Below are 17,821 nucleotides of genomic sequence, written 5' to 3' on the forward strand. Positions count from 1 at the left end.
AGAGAGATTCCTCTTTACTTGATAGGAAGGGTCAGACAAAGGTTGAAAGGTGGTGTTTAGTATCCAGCTGTAGGGTATTTTAAGAGTAACATTCCGATGCTAGTTAGGAAAGGATCGCTCGCTCCTGCGTATAGTTATGTGCAAAAGTAGTTTATCATTTACTGTATTTGCTGTAAATTACACATGCGGCGGGAATCCTGAGGATACCTCCCACCAGAGCAGTTGGAGAAAGACACAGCCCACCTGTTCAAATCCACCTATGACCTTTGCTATAATGTGGAGACACATTCCTGTGTCCAATGAACAATGAGATTATAGGGACCATTGTATTGTGAATGTATGTTGTGTATATAAAGACCACCATTGCCTGGCCAGTCACTCACTCTCTCAGAAGGCTTTCTCTCTGAATGCTGAGGGCTGGATCCAGGACGCGCTTGCGAATCATCCCCACGTATGTATATTATTCTCTGTAGCCATTTTGTTACCCATTTGTTCTCATTCTGTTCGCTCTTGTTTGCGATTGTTCGCTATTGTTCATGTATATTCTGTTGTTCTGTTTAGATTTTCTTGTTAGTTTGTAGAGTATAATTTGTATTGTGTTTCCCCTTTTTCTCTAAACTATCCACGGCAGTGTTAAAACTGCTGCGGTTTTAAATCCAAGCCAGGTCTTGTGTTTTCACTGTTTATTGCAAAGGGCTTTTCTTAGTGACTCAATTGCTCAAACACCATACACCTTGTTAAGGTTTCTAATGGTTACATTACAGTACTTTGTTATAAAGGTTTAGAGTATAAGTATATTCTCACTGTGTCTTATTAGCAAGGTTTAAAGGTTATCCACTGTGTGTGCGCCCGCTGTGTGTAATCCGTACACTCAGCGCAGCGTGTGTACGCCAAGTGCGTACCACGTGCACGTGGTCTAGCGGCCATAACGGCTCCACGGTATTAGTATATAGCTTCATGTTTAAAGGTAATATTTGACATTATCAATTGAGGGCTCGTCTAGTCCTCCTCATATCCGCAGCCTAGCAGGACAAGGCAGACTTTTTATCTATCAGCAAAGGGCGGGAAGGTAGTATCCCGTTAGCCGTTTGGTGGTCGGGGATACAGTAGTGCTGATTAGATAAGCATCTGCTCCGCTTGGTTTGTAGGGATGCTGGTGGGATCCGGATCCGAAAGGTAAGAACGTGAAGCTATTGTTTTTTATTGTCTTTTAAATCTGTTTAAATTTCTGTTTGGTTTCAACTGCGCACGCAACACACGCACACACCTGTATTTCATTTGTGTATTTTCGCATATCTACCCTCTTGTTTGCCATTAGCATTGATCACGTGCTGAGAAAATTTGTTGCTATTTTAGTTAAAAGTAAAAAGTAATATTTAAAGGGAGTAATTGTAAAGCACACACGCAGCCTGACCCAGTTATAAAGGTTTATACAGGAGATACTGTGTGCTGCTTGGTAAGCGATTATAGTTACATATCGTTTGCATTTATAGAAGCGTGTTATTTGTGTTACTGCGGACGTATCCGGCCTCTGTATACGTGTCTCGGACCACGTGCGAGATTGCGTACGCAAAGCAGAGGCCTACACACGTGGCGTGTTTATGCAACGTGCGTACAGATACGCCCACTAAATACAAATCACACGATAACATTGTTTTAGTTTAAGTGATACGGAAGCCACACGATAATAGCACAAATTTGTTCAGTTTCCAAAATTTTAGTTTAAAAGATCCTTCTCTTATTGCATCACCTCTGGGATTAGCCTGTTTCACCTGAATGAAAGTAATTTTCTGTACAGAAAAATCAAAGTGCAAATGAGTGAGCAGGAGTGAGTGTGAAAAATAAGGTTTTTTTTGTGAACCCATAATTCGGGATCCCGTCGGAGACCACATCAGGTGAGTGGACACTTGGTGGCGTGGGAGTGGCTTTCTCACGCTAACATTGTATAAGGTATAAAAGGAGCAAGGTAGCAAACAGCAGACCAAAAGGTCGGCGAAAGTCAATAATCCGTTTAAGGTAAGTAATGAAGATCTGAAAACCCTGACTTGAGAAAGGTCAGAGGTAGTGAGCGCAGCCCCGGGGGTTTGCGTAGTACCCATATAGGCCCGTTTTGAGAATACGGTCCGGCTGAGGTTTCGCAGCCTAAACAACCGATTCCGCTGGTCGTAAGGCAGATAAGTAATAGGTACTTATACGCAGTGCGACTGTACCGCACGTTACTGTGTGCATTAGTTAGTTCACCTTGATACCCACTAAATTTGCTGCGGGATCATAGACACTAATTGTACAGGAAAACGTGATTTGTGTAGGTTTTTTTTATTTTAAGGGAGTTTCGCTGTTCACTCAGGAAATCTCCAACAACTGATATTTACTAGGAGGGGTAGCATACTCCCACACGCTCTCAGTAAATGGAGGTTATAAAAGATCCCGAGGTTGGGTACTACTGGCACTGGAAACAGGATACGGACACAGGGCTGGTGTATAGGCCAATAGGGGCGTGAGTGGGTGAAAGCGCTCGGAGAACTTTCACCGTCGCCTTACCACTGAGTAAGTTGGTTTTTGTAAGGGTTCGCTGAGAAGGCAATACCTGCAAAGAATGGGGGCCACTTGCTCAAGTAGGGGACGATCAACAAGGGTTCACGTTGATATTTGTCGGCCCAAAGGTTCGGCGAGGTACATAATGTGTGAAAATATGGATCACACGCAGAGGTTTTGTGCAATGAGTGGGAACGTATGACTGTGAACGATGGGGTACAGTTCCCTAGGGTAGGCAGTTTTAAATCTGAGGTTTTGCTAAATTTAAGGAGAAGGATATGTCTGATTAAATCCGGAAAGCAACGGATTAGACATTATGATTATTTACAGTTATGGCAACAGGAAGGTGAGATACAAAGGGGATTAACTCAAGCAGCTGGTTCCGACCCTATCAGAAAACTGATAGCCACAGCACCACCACCACCATACAAAACAGGAGAGAAAATGGCTACAGAGAATGGCATACTGGTATATGATAAAAGTGCACTTAATAAACGTATTAATGATAAGAGTAAAGTAGATAAGTGTATTGATGCTAATGCTAACCCGTGCAAGTTATATCCCATCCTAAACTTCTCTCAGGACTGCGACCAGGAAGATGAGCCCACAACGATATCAGCACTCTCTTTAGCAGCCACCATACAAGAGACTACAGTAGGCACGGCCCAACCAGTAAGAGGAGTAGCGAAAGCCCCTAGTGGAGGGATAGGTGAGGTCGTGTCCACGGGTAAGTACGGAACTGTACATTATGCGGAAACAATTTCACCTCACATTGTAGAAGAAACACAAAGTGATGTAATTGAACTTAATCCTGTCAGGGTGATCGCAGTCCCAAATGGAAAGACTGATGCTCAGGGAGTCACTCCCATCAGGAACATTGCGATGCACTGCCCCTGGTCCCGGACAGAATTAAGGACAATTCGGTCTGAATTTCCTGATCCCAGGAAAGATCTAGCCGCATGCCAAAGGTACATTAAAGAACTAGGTAACGCCGCCGAACCCACTAACAAGGATTGGCGGACAGTACTGCGGGTATGTTTGCCCTCTACCATTGACCCTTTGAAATTCATTACGGATTGTAAGTTAGATGAAGAGAAACCTCTCACTGATGCTTACAATCAGGAAAATGTTAAACAGATCAACCTGCAGTTAGGAGTATATTTCCCAACTGTTGTCAAGTGGAACAAAATTTTCTCCATTAGTCAAAAAGAAGGGGAAACTGCTTCTGACTATTTCCATAGGGCATTAGAGGAAATGGCTAGGTACACTGGAGTTGTAGACATTGAAGAAAATGTGCACCATAGACAGGTAGCGGTGTCCGTATTAATGGACGGTTTAAAGGAAGTGTTGAGAACTAGGACACAAACCACTCAACCTAACTGGAGAGGTATGTCGGTGGCTGCGTTAAGAGAGACCACTGTCGGGCATGTTCGGAACATCATTAGACACAGGGAGTCACAGGGCGATAAGCTGATGGCAGTGAGTATACAGGCCCTTACAACAAGGCCACCTCAGCCTAAGCCCCAGACCCCTGACGGTAAGTCGTATGTGGTAAAATGTTATAACTGTCAGAGGGAAGGACATTTTTCACAAAACTGCACCTATAGAAACCCACATAAGGTATATCAACCCCCTAGACAACAACATGACACACGTAATTGGGATCAGGGACCGCAGAGGAGGAGTTATGAGCCACATGCAGGGGAAACAAAAAGGTACCCACCAAAGAGAGACTGGCAGGTCTCTGAAAATTCTCTGTTACCCCCTCAAATATTGTAGCTGCCAACGCGCTGCGGGAGGGCCACAACTTACAATAAGGGTCAGGCCACACCTCTAGTCTGCAGCCAGTGAAATTAATTGCGAGCCTTGGAAGTGAACCCGAGGTCACAATTGATGTAGCTGGTAGATCACTACCTTTCCTTGTAGATACGGGGGCGGCCAAGTCAGTGTTAAATTCAACAGTGGGTATGAAAACCACTGGTAAAACAATTCCAGCCATGGGAGTAACAGGAGTAGTACAACACTACCCTTTAAGTAAACCAGCAGAGATTACGATAGGGCCTTTGCAGACCAAGCACTCCTTTTTGCTAGCTGCATCGGCTCCGACTAATCTACTTGGGAGAGATTTACTGTGCAAGATGGGGTGCGTCATATATTGTACTCCTGGAGGTGTGTTCTTAGATATACCCGAGAATCACGCTCAGGAAGTGCAGGATATGTTAGACTCCCCTCAAAGGTTAATGTCACACACTGCTGTTACAGACAGGTGTCCATCCAAGGTAGAGGAAATGATCTCCCAGATACCGGAGTCACTTTGGACCAAGGATGGACAAGACACTGGATTGATGGCAAATGTAGCTCCTGTAGTAGTTCAAGTAAAAGATGGTAGGATAGCTCCAAAAATCCCACAGTATCCTCTGAAGCCAGAGGTGAAGTTAGGAGTTTACCCAGTAATAGAGCGCTTGCTACAACAGGGCATTCTGGTTAGGACGTCCAGCACTGCCAATAGTCCCATTTTCCCTGTGAAAAAGAGTGGGGGGAGGGGTTACAGGCTAGTGCAGGATTTGAGGGGGATCAACAAAATAGTTAAGAGCCAATTCCCCGTAGTGCCAAATCCAGCTGTCAACCTTATGCAAATCCCTCCCACTGCGAAATTTTTCACTGTTATTGACCTCTGCTCCGCTTTCTTTTCGGTCCCTCTGCACCCTGACAGCCAATACTTGTTTGCATTTACATACAGAGGAGTACAGTACACCTGGACTCGTTTACGACAAGGTTTCATTGACAGCCCAAGTATTTTCTCACAGGCTTTGCATGATTGTTTACAATCCTTTCAACCTGAGAGCGGATCAGTATTAATTAGAGATGAGCGGATTCGGTTTTACTCGGTTCTCAAAACCGAATCTTATTGGCTATCCAAAACCTGAGAGCGGATCAGTATTAATTAGAGATGAGCGGATTCGGTTTTACTCGGTTCTCAAAACCGAATCTTATTGGCTATCCAAAACACGTGACATCCGTGAGCCAATAAGATGTCGTTTTGAGAACCAAGTAAAACCGAGTAAAACCGAATCCGCTCATCTCTAGTATTAATACAGTATGTAGATGACTTACTGCTGTGTTCTAATTCACTCGAATCGTCCTTGAGAGACGCGAAACAGCTTCTGTTTCATCTTTCTAATACGGGACACAAGGTTTCAAAGGATAAGTTGCAGTTATGCCAGACCAAGGTAAAATATTTGGGACATTGCTTGACACAAGGACGGAGACACCTCACCGCTGATAGAATACAGGCGATTCGCGACATGACTCTGCCACAAACCCAGCAACAGATCCGCACTTTCCTAGGAATGTGTGGGTACTGCCGCAACTGGATCCCAGGGTTTTCCATACTGGCCTTACCTTTACAAGAGATGGTCTCATCAAACAAACCAGATCGGATTTCGCACACGGATGAGTCCGAACTGGCATTTGAGAGACTCAAACAGTGCCTATCGCAGGCACCAGCATTAGGTATGCCAGATTATGGGAAACCCTTTGAACTGTACGGAACGGAAAGTGCTGGGTGTATGCGGCAGGTGTTTTAACCCAGAAACATGGTGATGCCAGCAGGCCGGTAGCCTACTACAGCGCTCAGCTAGACACCGTAGCACGATCTCTCCCCACATGCTTGCGAAGTGTTGCAGCGATAGCATTGCTAGTGAGTAAAAGCGAAGATGTAGTGTTGGGACACAGCCTGACCATCCATACACCTCATGTAGTGTCAGCCTTACTGAATTCTGCCCAAACCAGACACGTCTCATCTGCACGGTTTACAAGGTGGGAATTAGCACTAATGGCCCCTGTAAACATCACCATAAAGAGATGCAGCGCACTAAATCCTGCAACGTATCTCCCAGGTGTGCCTGGACAGGCACAAAGGGTGGGGGATGAGAGTGATGGTGAAGGAGGATTTAGTACAGACACTGACACACATGATTGTATGGAATATTTGACCCAAAATTTCACTGCAAGGCCCGACATCAGTGACAACCCACTGGAAGGTGTAGATTTTACTTTTTACACCGACGGTAATTGCCACAGACAGACGGACTTGGGAGACTTGTGTACTGGATACGCAGTCGTAGATGACAAAGGTACCATAGAAGCGGAACCCCTGGGCCCACCTCACTCCGCACAAGTTGCTGAGCTGGTCGCCCTAACCAGAGCGTGTGAATTGGCTAAAGGTAAGTCAGCCAATATCTACACAGATTCTAGCTATGCCTTTGGAGTAGTGCATGATTTCGGGGCCCTATGGCGCCTCAGAAATTTCATGACAGCAGCTGGCACACCCGTGGCGCATGCGACCCACATCAAAAGACTTCTAGCAGCGATACAGGAACCTGACAGAGTGGCTGTTATCAAGTGTAAAGCCCACACATACAGCCAAGACCCAGTGTCACTTGGTAACAGCCGGGCAGACGAAGCTGCTAAATCAGCAGCCAGTAACCCCATACAGACAGACATCACACAACTGATGGTATTCAATACCGTCAACATACAGAAATTGAGTGAAATGCAAAATTTGTGTTCCCCACAGGAAAAGGCAGTCTGGAGGTCAAAAGGATATGGCCAGGAGTCCTCAGGACTCTGGACAGATGGACAGGGTAAGCCAGTGGCACCCAGAGCATACCTTCCAAGTTTAGCTGAGGCGGCACATGGTCTGACTCATCTAGGCAAAGAAGGTATGTGCAAGTTGGTAAGAGCCTACTGGTGCGCGCCAGGATTTTCTTCTCATGCGGGTAAGAGAGCAATGACATGCCTCACCTGCTTGAGGAAGAATATTGGAAAGGCAATACCAACTGAACCATCCCATATCCCGCCAACGGACGGCCCTTTTCAGGTAATACAAATTGATTTCATACAATTGCCACCTTGTAGAAATTTTAAGTATGTATTGGTTTGTATTGATGTGTTTTCAAATTGGGTTGAAGCGTTCCCCGCTGCCACAAATACTGCTGTGTTTACTGCAAAGAAAATTGTGCAGGAATTTGTGTGCAGGTATGGTATCCCTAAGATAATTGTAATTTTACAGGTGAAGTCTTTCAGGTAATGTGCAAATTAATGGGAATTAATAGTAAGCTGCATACTCCGTACCACCCACAGGCGAGTGCGAAAGTGGAAAGAGTAAACAGCACTATTAAGAACAAGTTGAGCAAAGTGATGGCTGAAACTGGATTGTTGTGGCCAGAAGCTTTGCCACTTGTACTGTACAGCATCAGAACCACTCCCAGGTCCCCTCTTAACCTGTCACCCTTTGAGATTCTTTTTGGTCGACAACCCCATGTAATGATTGACCCCCAGGATGATTTGAAATGTAACAATGAAGTCACTGTAAAGTATTTGGTTAAGATGAGCAAGCAGTTGAGGAATCAAAACAGCAATCTAAAGCTAGTGATTCCTGATCTGCCAGACAGTAATTGTCATGACATTGAACCTGGGGATTATGTAATGATTCGCAATTTTCTACGCTCAGGTTGCCTGATTGACCGGTGGGAAGGACCGTACCAAGTCTTACTGACCAGCACGACAGCATTGAAGGTTGCCGAAAGGGAGACTTGGGTCCACTCGTCCCACTGTAAGAAGGTCGCTGACCCAGAGAAAGCCCGTGACAAAGAGCAGAGTGTGGAGGAAACCATATCACTGGAGTGTCTGTTCCGGGAAGGTTGAGAGGCAGGACTGTTGTCACGGCACCTGAGCACAGAGAACTACAGGATCAGAGGCGGTTGTTGCGCCAAGTTTTCTTTCCCTCCTAATTATTTTCTTTCCCCCATTACAACTCTTTCTTTCTCCTCCTGCAAGATGGACTTGCCCCAAGAGACTGCATTCCGTGTTTTCCTGTTGACCCTGTTGTTGACCAGAGCAGTCTATTTCGGTGAGAGTACCAGAGAGGTCGAGAAAGGATCTGGAATGGGTTCTGATGACAAGGATGGATTTGTAGAATTCCAAGAGCAACACAATCACCGAGCAAAGGCGAGTATCAGAAAACGATCTGGTAGCCATGACACTAAGAGACATTGTGAAGGATTGTTAGCTGAAGAGAATTGTATCTGTAGGAATTGTGAAAACATAGTTGAGGACGGGTGCATCCAGAGAGGTCAGTCCAGCCTTAATATCAACATGGACCTTCATCCATTGAGTGACTATCACTCATTAGTGGGTAAGGTTTTAAACCAAACGGAATGCTGGGTGTGCTCACAAGTACCTCAAGGTCATAGAAAGTCAGGACTAGTGCCATACGCTTTAACGATAGATGAGGTACTTAAATTAAGGGATGGGAGAGCGGTGGACAAGAAATTTTATATTTCTAGGCCTCCTAGTTTGAAGCTCCACCAATATCATGTGGATAGGTCCTTAATATGTTTTAACATTTACAATCCCCGAAAGCCGGGAAATTGGGAAGTGACATGGAACAACCAAACCATGATATTCTCACACAGAGCCGATAGAATGCCCGTAGACTCAGAGCTTATACGCCAAATAGCCAACAGTGGGAGATATTTTCAGTATAGGTACACTCTAGGAAGTACGACCATGCGAGTTGGAGAAGTATCACCAGGATACTGTGCGCATATCATACAGCCTGATACGTGTACTAGACAAATGAGAGAGTTAGGGATAGGATTCTTCACCTGGAAGGTTTGTAATATGGTGATGTCATATTCTGTCCCATATGTCCTCCCCGATGATGCATATTTCATATGTGGGAGGAAGGCGTATAAGTGGCTTGCCCCAAACTCAGAGGGATTGTGTTACATTGGAAGAGTGTTGCCAGAAGTAATGACCATTACCCATGAAAAGATGAAAGACGTTCACCGCAATGCTCAAGCTCCTTACACTCACACCCATTACGAACACATTGTAAAGAGACACCTTACAGATAGGACAGAGCACGCAGCCTCTGATTTGATCCACGAATCCACCGGGATTCAATTCCTACTCGCGCTAGATATCACCCGTACCGCCAGAGGAGTTATAAATTTTAGGTATATAACTGCGCTAGCGAACCTGATAGACAATATCACCGAGATGTATGATGACACCTTCAGGTATACTGGGAGAGAATTGCAAGCTTACAAAACGGAACTGATCCAGCACAGGATGGTTCTAAATTACATCACAGCAGTGACAGGCGGGTATTGTGTCACCCTAGCAACTCAGTATGGTGTAAAGTGCTGTACGTATATCACAAACAGCACTGATGACCCAACGGAGGTCATAGATCAAAAGATGGACGATATCTTGCAATTGAAGTGGGAGTTCCGAAGGAGGCACAACCTTACCCTTACTGCTGTGAGTAATGAACTGACCGGCTGGGTATCATGGTTGAACCCACGCAATTGGTTCTCAGGTTTAGGAGAATGGGCCCAAAATGTTATCGTTAATGTAGGGAAATTCCTCTTATGTATCCTAGGAGTTGTCATAATGATTGGTTTGATATTCAGATGTGTTCGGATTTTAATGAATTGCAAGCGTAGTACCAAATTGATGAGTTTGAGGAGCGAGGGCATTGTAACAACAACTGGTTTAATTTATGACCCCTCAATCGAGACAATGCTGTGATAAAATGTGACTCTACGGTCCGTTTCTTTCACCCGTTTCTCCTTCGTTTTTCTCCAAGGTAAAAAGACATCGACTCGGAAGAAGATTTTGATGACTCTCTATACAGACCATTGATGAACTTTTTCACAGACATTTGATGAACTTTTAGAGACTTTAACTTTATGGACACTTGAAAAACTTTGCTTGCCATTTACAGCAAAGATACAGCAACCCGGACAAGACATCAACAAGACATCCAAGGACAATCACATACGTTATCATATGAATGCATTTATAACGCATGTTTCTTATCTTTATCTCTACGATCTTCAGGTAGTGACACACATAGTCGACAGGTAATATAGGCACATATATTAGCACTCACATATTTTCCCCCCATCATGTATCATCAACTAATGTGCACCCCATTTGTTGGAACTAAAAGCCGAAAAGAGCTCGGTAGAGTTTGTTAGCCCACTTACAGACCCTTAATACGGGATAAGAAGGATTCAATGTATACTTCGCAATACCTCGAAGCTTATTTTAGAACATGTACGGCACGATGATACATGACCCCTCAGACATGAATTTCATACATACATGCTTTTACTATCCCACTAGGTCATACATTTCCCACCTTCTCCTCTCCTCCCTACACCCAATCATATATAGGTATTTCACAGTATTATATATTTTTCTGCTTAAATTGTTTAGATAGTGGCAGTTATTGTTGACTGCCAAAGGGTGGACTGTCAAAGTCGAAAAATACCCTGATGCATAAACCTTGTACTAACCCCTCATGCACATGCCCGCTGCACGTGCACACGCTCTGCCGTGCGTGCACATAGCCGCAATTAGCGTTAGAGAGCTCCGGCGATCACGAGCGTGGTATGCGCATTTACGGTAGAGTTTGTAAGCGTCTAGCGTGCGACTCGATCGTAGCATATTTAACCCAAATAGTGTGTTTTGTAGTAAATATTCCCCTAGACAATGTCAGCAAGTATGTTTAGTTTAAACTGTTCCTGGACAGAGAGATTCCTCTTTACATGATAGGAAGGGTCAGACAAAGGTTGAAAGGTGGTGTTTAGTATCCAGCTGTAGGGTATTTTAAGAGTAACATTCCGATGCTAGTTAGGAAAGGATCGCTCGCTCCTGCGTATAGTTATGTGCAAAAGTAGTTTATGAACATTTACTGTATTTGCTGTAAATTACACATGCGGCGGGAATCCTGAGGATACCTCCCACCAGAGCAGTTGGAGAAAGACACAGCCCACCTGTTCAAATCCACCTATGACCTTTGCTATAATGTGGAGACACATTCCTGTGTCCAATGAACAATGAGATTATAGGGACCATTGTATTGTGAATGTATGTTGTGTATATAAAGACCACCCATTGCCTGGCCAGTCACTCACTCTCTCTGAAGGATTTTTCTCTGAATGCTGAGGGCTGGATCCAGGACGCGCTTGCGAATCATCCCCACGTATGTATATTATTCTCTGTAGCCATTTTGTTATACATTTTGTTTGCCATTTGTTCTCATTGTGTTCTCATTCTGTTCGCTCTTGTTCGCTATTGTTCATGTATATTCTGTTATTCTGTTTAGATTTTCTTGTTAGTTTGTAGTGTATAATTTGTATTGTGTTTCCCCTTTTTCTCTAAACTATCCACGGCAGTGTTAGAACTGCTGCGGTTTTAAATCCAAACCAGGTCTTGTGTTTTCACTGTTTATTGCAAAGGGCTTTTCTTAGTGACTCAATTGCTCAAACACCATACACCTTGTTAAGGTTTCTAATTGTTACATTACAGTACTTGGTTATTAAGGTTTAGAGTATAAGTATATTCTCACTGTGTCTTATTAGCAAGGTTTAAAGGTTATCCACTGTGTGTGCGCCCCTGTGTGTAATCCGTACACTCAGCGCAGCGTGTGTACGCCAAGTGCGTACCACGTGCAGGACTCTGTATGCAAATAGCATACAAAGTGCGTAGCACCTGCACGTGGTCTAGCGGCCATAACGGCTCCACGGTATTAGTATATAGCTTCATGTTTAAAGGTAATATTTGACATTATCAGTAACCTTTGTGACTGTGGTCCCAGCTTTCTTGAGGTCATTGACCAGGTCCCCCTGTGTAGTTCCGGGCTGATTCCTCACCGTTCTCAAGATCATTGATAACCCACGAGGTCAGATCTTGCATGGAGCCCCAGGTCGAGGGAGATTGTCAGTGATCTTGTATTTCTTCCATTTTTTAATAATTGTACCAACAGTTGATTTCTTCTCACCAAGCTGCTTGCCTATTGTCGAGTAGCTCATCCCAGCCTTTTGCAGCTCCACAATTTTGTCCCCAGTGTCCTTAGACAGCTCTCTGGTCTTGGCCATGGTGGAGAGGTAGCAGTCTGTTTGAGGGTGTGGACAGGTGACGTTTATACAGATAACCAGTTCAAACAGGTGCCATTAACACAGGTAACGAGTGGAGGATAGAAGAGCTTCTTAAAGAAGTAGTAACAGGTCTGTGAGAGCCAGAAACCTTGCTGCTAGGTAGGTGTCCAAATATTTATTTTCCACAAGAATATCCAAATAAATTGTTAAAAAATCATACAATGTGATTTCCGGTTTTGTTTTTTTCAGATTCTGTCTCTCACAGTTGAAGTGAACCTATGATGGAAATTACAGACCTCTCATCTTTTTAAGTGGGGCAACCTGCACAATCGGTGGCTGTTCAAATACGTGTGTGTGTGTGTGTGTGTGTGTGTGTGTGTGTGTGTGTGTGTATATATACACACACCTATACATACACACATATATGTATGTGTATAATATACATTATATATATATATATATATATATATATATACACACACACATACAGACATACTAGTACAGTGTAGTTTTATTGTCATAATAACTATCTGCATTGCCTGTGACGGTGTCTGCCTGTATCTGCTGTGTGGTTTAACTTTTCAGTGTTCCCCAGATATATCTATCACTATATTCTGTACCCTAAGGAACTACATGCGTCGGCGTTATATATATATATATATCTCCTATATAATAGCCCTATTCTGTGACCTTGTGATTCATTTGCTAATGCTGGGCGGAGTTACAACAGTGGGCGGAGTTAGTCAAATGAGTCACAGAGATCTGGCCAAATCTACAGGAGACTAGGAGCAGAAGCAGATAGCATGGGCATTGGGCATGGCACAGGCAGGGGTGCAGACCTCCCAGCTTTCTGCAGGAGCTTTATCCAGGCAGAAGGAGGGACACACACACACTCGGCGAAAAGGGGGCGTGGCTTCACGGGAGGGTCCCCGTTTTCGTCAGTGAGGGGGCATGCCCAGCGCTCTGTGAGCTGCTGGCATGCTCCCAGGGGCTGATTATGAGTCCGGGGGGCCCAGGGCACTTGTGACAGGCGAGCTCTATCTCATTGCTGTGCTGCTGTGGGTTGGGGGCGTGGCCTAATCACGACCCGCGCGGCCACGCCCCCTTATGCAAATTTCGAATTTTATTTTTTTGATGGGATTTTGGCCCCTCAGCTAGGGCTAAATCCAGAGGAGGTGGTCGCTCCCCCTACACACCCGCACAGGGAGAAGAAAGCAGGGAGACTGCTGCCTCCCTGCAACACCACAGACCTGCCTACACGTAGCAGCGTGCGCTGACTGTAGCACAATGCTGCCGCTGTTACTGGCAGGACGGGGGGGTAGCTTCTGAGCTGGGACAGAGCTACTCCAGCCGGGGGGTCCCCTAAAACTGTGGGGCCAACGGTACGTAACCCCTGCCCCCCCCCACCTTAATCCGGCTCTGCTGCTGGAACCCCCCCATTAATCCGTACCCCCTGATGCCCCCTCTCCCTCTGTCTCCACTATTCACCGCTGCTCTGCTAAGCAGAACAGCGAGTACAGGAGCTTTCCAACTGCCCTTCCCCCACCGTCGGACACTGCGACCCGCGGGTGGGACAGCGGGACAGACCCCAAAAAATGGGACTGTCCCGCGAAAATCGGGACATTTGGGAGGTATGGGGGTGTGTGAGGGGTATGTCATTCAGACAGACGGGCACCGGCTCACTGTGTGCTTGACCCCCCACATCGGCATACTCAGCAGGGTCTCTCTGATGCGGAGGAGCGTCACTTTCTGGCACACTCCACGCTTCTTAGCTGCAGTTTAGTGGGGCACCTGCCGCTGTGCAGGTTCCGTACTGCCTCTGTTATCTCCAGCCCCGGCAACCCCACCGCTAGCTGCAGCGCTGCCACCCGCAGTGAGGTGCGCCCAGCTCCTTCACACACTTTAGCTGGCGGGTAGCGCTGCAGAAATCCGAGCTGCTTGCAGGCTCCGTCCCCCTCCTCCCTCCAGCCGCAGCGTCTCCTGGGAGCTAACCAGTCACTCCCAGTCTCCCCTTACCACAGTGCCCGGAAGCCGTGAGGTCCGCGCCACGTGCATGCTATGACCCCCTCCTCCCTCCAGCCGCAGCATCTCCTGGGGGCTAACCAGTCATTTCCAGTCTCACCTTACCACAGTGCCCGGCAGCTGCGCGAGGTCTGCGGTGTGTGACTGAGGAGGGGGGGAGGGATGCGGACGGGCAGAGGAAGCAGGACTCCAGCCTGAGAGAGTCATGCCAAGTCTCCAGCAGCAGCAGATCCCAACAGGTTGGAGTGGAACAGCAGCAGCCAGCAGCAGTGACTCCGGTAAGACACATCTGTCTGTCACCACTGTTTTGTCCCTAATACCAATCTCTCCCGTGCCCTGTGTTCTGTCATGTCCCTATCACCACTGGCCTTGCCCTGCCACACTTATCCTGGCCCTTTCACCCTTATCCTGGCCCTGTCACCCTTATCCTGTCCCTATCATTTCTGTCCTGTCCCCGTCACCCCTGTCCTGGCCCCGTCACCCCTGTCCTGGCCCCGTCAACCCTGTACTGACCCTGTCACCCCTGTCCTGGCTCTGTTACTGCATACCCTCCAACTACCTTTTATGGCATGTACAGTACCCGCAGCGCCTCCAGACCTCTCCCCAATGCACCACACCTCCGCACCTTCCCCTCCACCACATGCGGCACTCCACCCCTCCCCCACATGCTGTGCCTCCAGACCCCCTACACCACCCGTGGCTCCCACTCCTCCACCCCTTCACCACCCACAGCACCTCCAGGCCCCTTCCACCATTCACCCCCCTTATATGTCTCCCCCAACACCTGCTCCCCTCCACCCGCAGCATCTGCAGACACCCTCCTCCATCAGCGGTCCCCCCCTCACCCACCCCTCCCCCACCAATGGCACCCCCGCACCTGCCCCTCCACCACCTGCAGCACCTCCGGACCTCCTTTCCCATCCGCCGCAACACCCGTACCTGCCCCTACCCTACCCATGGTGCCTGCGGTCCCCTACCCAACCCCCGGCACTCCCCTCCCTTCCCATCCAACAGCACCTCCGGAACCCTTCATCCATCCACAACATCCCCACACCTGCCCCTCTCCCACCCGTGGCACACCTGCCCCTCCCCCACCTTCAGTGCCTCCGGACCCCTCCCCATCTGCATCCCCCACTCCTCTGCCCCTCCCCCACGCGCAGCACCTCCCGAACCTTCCCCATCCGGGCCCCACCCCCACTTCTGCCTCCCTCCACCCGCAGCATCTACAGACACCATCCGCAGTCCCCCCCACACCCGCTACATTCTGTACATCGTGCCCTGCAGGTGCTGTTCACGCCGTCGCAAGGGGCTGCGCCTCCTTCACCATCGCACGCCCTTTCATTGTGCAATATTTAACAACTAACAAAGGAATGCAGGTAATACTCCATATAATACAAATATTAAACCCCAGAAAGGCATGCAAGGGTTAAGGGGGCGTAGCCCCTTGCGACGGTGTGAAGAGCGCCCGTAGGGCGCGATGAAGCACCTAGTATATATATATATATATATATATATATATATATATATATATATATAGTGCGTCACAGTATTTACCCATTACGTGTATTCTACTGTTTACTCAGTCGCATAATACTCGATTTAATCGCTGGAGTTGTGTACTGTGTCTACAGTCCCATACTAACGGTTTTAATCGTAGGTAATGTACTCTGTCTGGATTTATCGTACTAAATCGCTCTGTTGCTGCATTTGTGTACAATGTCTAACAGGAAGGGCAGTAAGTCTGTGGATGCTCCTGCATCATGCGCCAAAGATTTACCAGAGGGGGAAGCTGTGTGTCATGGTCTGTGTACTATGTGTCATACATCTCCTAGTCAGTCCGCAGCACATGTAACCAATCAGGAGCCACCCTGGGCTGCGTTCACAAACCTACTGGGTACTCTGGTGGAATGCCTTAAGCACCCTAGAGGACCACCTGTGCCATTACAGCCACAAATTGACCCTATGGTTAGTCCACCTTGGGCGGAAAATTTGTCTAACCAGTTGCAGCAATTAACTAATTCCTTGGTCAGGCAAAAATCTATCTCCAGGTCACTCGTGTCTCTGGGTCATCTAAGTGAGCTGCTTAATCTTCACAATCAACTAACTTCTCAGATGTTTCGTCTGAAGAGGAAGGGGAGCATACTGGCCTGTCAGACACTGAATCAAGCGTTTCTGACGAGGATTCTCAATTGCAAATTGATGTCCCTGCCCTTGTGGTTTCTATTAAGCAAATCCTACAAATCACTGATGAGGATTCTACTACTGTGGATAAGAAAACTGATATGTTCAAACGGCAGAAGGTGGTTAAAAATCTATTCCCCATTCTGACCATTTGGTGGACAGCAAGCAGGAACCCTGGTCTAATCCAGGGAAGAAATTCCCTCTGTCTAAACGGGCCTTGGCTTGCTATCCTCTCCCTGCAGAATTATGCAACAAGTGGGAAAATTCACCGCCGGTGGATTCTCATGTCACCCGCCTAGTGGTGTCATCCATTCTGCCTGTCACTTCACTGAAGGAACCGACAGATAATTATGTGGAGGGATGCCTGAAATCTATTTACTCCCTTACAGGTGCTGTACATAGACCCACTATTGCAGCCTCTTGAGCTGCAAAAGGAATTGAAACATAGGTTCAGAGAATAGAGGAAGAGCTGCCCAAGGATATATCTGACAATGCCAGACAGTACCTGTCTCACATTACCACCGCTGTTTATTACATTCAGGAGGCGTCCTCTGAGGCGGGTGTGTTGGTAGCCAAGGGGTCGACTAAATTAGTACTGCCTCGCTGTATTCTGTGGTTGAGAACATGGAAGGTGGACCTAGACTCCAAAAAGACCTTGTAGGTACTCCCTTTTAAGGGGGACATTTTGTTCGGGGAAGACCTAAATAAAATGGTGTTTGAATTGGCGGCTGCTAAGACTGCCTTTCTCCCAAATACTAAACCTTCTGCACAGAAGGCTAAAAGTACCGTTTTTCGTTCCTTTCGGCCTCAAGAGAAATCAAAAGGTCAGGCATACCAGAGACAAATCTCTTGATCCCAAAACCACAAAGCCCAAGGCAAAGCAGTCCTGGGCAGCCCGTCAGCCTGCTTTTAAACAAAACAAGCCTGCCGCATGACAGGGCGGGCCTCCCCCTGGGGGTCTCCAGGGTGGGAAACAGACTTCTGCAGTTCGTCCAGGTATGGTTACAGACCACTTCAGACGCATGGGTGCGGAAGTTGTCTCTCACGGGTACGCATTCTCCCTCAAGAGACGCCCCCCTCGCCAGTTTTGCACCACGGGTATCTGTTCGGACTCGTTAAAGGCA

General features: G+C 47.0%; 1 protein-coding gene across 8 annotated transcripts in view; it reads right to left on the minus strand.

Annotated features, from left to right (window-relative positions):
• The window catches only part of N4BP2 (NEDD4 binding protein 2), a 272,998-nt gene that overhangs the window by 170,980 nt on the left and 84,197 nt on the right, over positions 1-17,821 (minus strand). The window lies entirely within an intron of this gene.

This window comes from Pseudophryne corroboree, chromosome 1 (assembly GCF_028390025.1).
Source record: "Pseudophryne corroboree isolate aPseCor3 chromosome 1, aPseCor3.hap2, whole genome shotgun sequence".
NCBI classification, from domain to species: Eukaryota; Metazoa; Chordata; class Amphibia; order Anura; family Myobatrachidae; genus Pseudophryne; species Pseudophryne corroboree.